The sequence below is a fragment of the Limulus polyphemus genome, unplaced genomic scaffold (genome assembly GCF_000517525.1).
Source record: "Limulus polyphemus unplaced genomic scaffold, Limulus_polyphemus-2.1.2 Scaffold1272, whole genome shotgun sequence".
Taxonomy (NCBI): Eukaryota; Metazoa; Arthropoda; class Merostomata; order Xiphosura; family Limulidae; genus Limulus; species Limulus polyphemus.
Window position 1 is genome coordinate 115082 of NW_013666882.1, and position 4387 is coordinate 119468.

A 4387-nucleotide genomic window follows, 5' to 3' on the forward strand; every position below is an offset into this window, starting at 1 on the left:
AATTCATGTGAATATGACTGAAAATTTTCATTTTTTTTCTGAAAAGGTGGTGTCTATTTACTTGAGACTACTCAGTGTATTCTATTAAACTGAGCCGCTAAGAGTAAAAATAAGGCAAGTTTTGAATAATAAAAGGACGGCTTACTTTATTCATTCCATGAAGATCAGGCTTAAAGACAGGTAAGTTTTATTTCTCAACATAATGAACAGCTCTTTCCGATAGAAAGGTTATTGTTGTTAATTTAATTAAGTATTGAATGACAATTAAAAGCATGTATTTCATTTATTTTTTATCTTGATTTTTGATGTCTTCAATTAGCCATGTCGATATTGTCTAATTCTTGTAAACAACTTTCAGTGCTGTCTGTCTGTTTGTGTGCTTGTTAGTATATGGATTTGTTTTTCGTAGCAGTTTTGAAGTTACTACAGGAAATGGAGGTTACCACCTAGGTTAAATGTGGGTTGTTCAAAGATAATCTGATTTAAAAATAAGTATTTGTATTTGTGGCAAAGGTACTAAAGCCTATCTACCACCGTCACTAATTTTGAAATACTAACCAGTGGGAAGGCAACCAGTCAGCAGCACCCTACCATCCACGCTAAGAGACAGACTATCACTCTTATAATACACCCACAGCTTAAAGTGTGGTAATATTTTGTGCTATCGCACGCGTTTAAGACAAAATATAAACATTATGAATATAGTTTAAAATAAATCATCTTTAGTGGATAGATTTAACACAAGATAAATATGTCTTTCTGGTATTACTTTAATTATCCTTCTAAAGAGACCTTGTACGAAGTTATCGGGGCATTGCAGAGGCGCACGCTGATTGGTTGCCTCAGTAGGAGGGGATAGAGACAATGACGTCATAGCTCTACAAAGTGGAACCAGAAGGCGCATTGGTATGATGAGCGAGCGAACCACTAGATGGGGATGTAGATCAACATGACATCAACTTTATAGTAACAATCAAAGTCTTAAAATTAATCATTTAATCTAATTTGCTTTCTAAGTCAAACATTAAATCTGCTATTTTAAATTTATCAACTTTATAGTTTTTGTGTATATAATGCTTATGTCTTACAAAGGCCGACGGTGTTACTAAGGTTCTATAAGCGGATGACGTTTCTATAGGCAAGCAGTGTTGCTATACTTCCATAGTATTACATATAGATTTATACTTTTCTCAACGTATGTTTATAATTTTCGTTTATATATGTAACTGTATTACACGTGTTTTACAAAAGTGGATGGTGTTTCTATAGGCAGACGGTATTACCAATGTGCTATAGGTGGACAGTGATAGTAAGGTTCTATAGGCAGATGGTGTTTCTATAGGTGCTTAGTGTTATTAAGGTTCTGCAGGTAGATGACGTTACCAAGGACGATATTAGCATAGCATAGTTCCTAGAATCGTCAATGAATCAGTATTATTTTACCTTATTTGCCTAGCATACTTTTTACAAATCCTGAAAAGGACGTATTTTTCTTGATAACACCTCTAAATATCATGCAATAATTTATCATACATTTTTACTATTTCACTAGTTTGACTTTATGGATTAAATACATTCTTATGCTATTCCTTTACTCATATAACTTTAAGTTTTATTATGTTTAATGGTAGATGAGGTCTTAAGAAATACATTAACATGAATACATATTTAGTGTTTTCTAAAGTGAAAGAACTAATAAATTATGTTTACAGCGACAAAACGGATTATATCTAGTTCAGTTAAAGTATGCTGTACATTAAACTTATAATATACTATTTTGAAATCTATGTTTAAAGTATATGATGTAGAGTTTGAACAACGTATTTTAAATATTAAGTGTAATGTTTGTTAGTATGTAGTTAAGCACAAAGCTACACAATAGGCCCACCACAACTATCGAAACCCAGTTTCTAGTGTTGTAAGTCTGTGCCACTTGAGGCAAGTATAATGTAAATATATGTATGAGATATATCTCTTAGTAATGAATGTATAATCATAAATAGCAACTTATACCATGTTTTAGGTCGTCAAGAAATTAATGTCGCGTTTTGGAACACTTTTTATTACCCCCCCCCCAAAAAAAAAAACGTACATCACATGTAATAGTTAAACGAACGGCCCTAAAATTGCATGTCTCTCATGAATCAATACATAAACATCTAAGGAATATGGGAAAACTCCATAAAAAAGGTGTTTGTGTGCCTCACTATTATGTTACGTATTACAATTTCGAATGGTCTGAAACTGAGTTAACTGATAATTTAAAATTAGTAATTAAATATATGCTGATATATTTCCAATATATATATCCACACAGTTTTCCTTTTTAATACAAATATGTTTATTTGTTTTTAATTATGCACAAAGCTACACGAGGGCTGTCCGTGCTCTGCCCGCCACGGGTGTCGAAACCCGGTTTCTAGCATTGTAAGTCCGCAGACATACCGCTGTGCCACTGCTACAAATATGTTTTAATATACAAACAACAATACAATTTACAATAACAGTTATTATAAATAGTTATTACAAACAATGATTTATATGCAAAAGTTTTACAAACTTATAAGCAATATAAAGTCTTCTTTCTAATCTGGAGCTTTCTTGATTTCTTATCGAGGGTTGACGATGAGCGAATTAATTTCGAGTTGATGTAGGTATAATTCACTTAACAGGGAGTTAGCTAGCTTTGTCCTTCGTTATTCTCCAGTCACACACGCCGAGTTATCCACGATGAAGTTATATAATGTTTTCGTAAAAATACTAATGTCTGATGAGAATACATTGAGGATAAATGATTTGTAATGTTCGAATTTTGCAATTGCTCCTGGTCAAATATCTAAAGTTTTCCGATTGATAAGCGTTATAACAATCACAGTTATAGCTTCCGAAGTTTATAGCAAACTAATAATAGATACTCTTTTTTGGCACGTCGCATTGGTTATTTTTATAGGCGTGTGGAGAGTTTCTAGAAAATTCAGATTATGTAACAATACAAAGCTCCACTACCGTTTACATATACACATATATCGTTGATTCTTACACTCGAAAATCTTCTACAACTTTAGAGAATTGGCGGGAGTTTCGCAATACATATTTAACTGTATAAGTTATGTACACTTGTAAATATAAATTTAATTCAAGCAAACATCGATATCAAAATAAATATATAATAATAAATCCGTCACAACTCCCTCCTTAGAGAATGAAAAATTAGCGTTAGACAATTTCTAACTAAGATAATATATCTATACATTGGTAACAATACATTATATATAATACAATATTCAAAGGATTACAAAACTTCGATAACCATGACAGTATGGCACATGAGAGTGCATCAGCACAAATGTTATCAACCCCTTATGACATGGATTATATTCACACCATACTCTTGTAGTGATAAACTGCAATTTAACTGTCTTATATTTTGTTTTTCTTTTCTTCCTTTTTTGTCTTTTTCTTTCTTTCTTTTTGATTAGATATCCCATAGTGAATAACAATACCAAGACCATGTCCTCAGGACGGAACTTACGTTCTTCGAAAGCTGGGATAGGTTTCAAAGGAGCAACAGGAATTTTCTGGTTAGATTTTCCGACTAACTGACAGGTATGACAAGTTTTACAAAACTAAGAAACGTCTTGCTTAATTTGTGGCCACAAGAAATGCCTCATAATTTTGTCACATGTCTTGTTGACACCTAAATGACCTCCCATGGAGAGTTCGTGGGCAACTTTCAATGTTTCAGAAAGATATGTTTTGGGAACAACGATTTGATAAACAATAGCCCAGTCCTCTGAAACTGGCACATCTGGTGGTCTCCATTTTCTCATAAGCACACCATTTTTGAAAAAAAACTATTTGGAACTTTCTCCAGTTCGTCTTTTGGGAGTGCATATTTAAATAGTGAAGAGATCTGCAGATCTTGTTCTTGCTCAGCTATCAGTTCACATTTAGTAAACGGAACTTCACCAGGTGAATCAGATCCCTCACGTCCATAATTGTCACTCAAGGTATTGTCAGTAGGACAATCATCCACAAGATCCTCATCAGATCCAAAAAAATGTCTAAGACAAATCTATAATATCGTCCTCTAAATCTACGTCTACCGTTTGTTTTTGGCTTAATTTCTTAGTCTGAGCTCTAGTCACAGAACACGAGGAAAACACATCGGGATACTCCTCAATGACAACATCATCCTTAGATGAAACAGTGATCGGCTCATTAACCATTTTGGGTTGGGCAGCAACTTTCCCCAGCCAAATCGTTTCCCAACAATAATGATACACCCTTAATTGGCAGAGTAGGTCTTACCCCAACCACAACTGTTCCCGAAACTAGGTCTGATGCTAAATAAATGTTATGAAGAGGAACATTAACAAAGCCACCC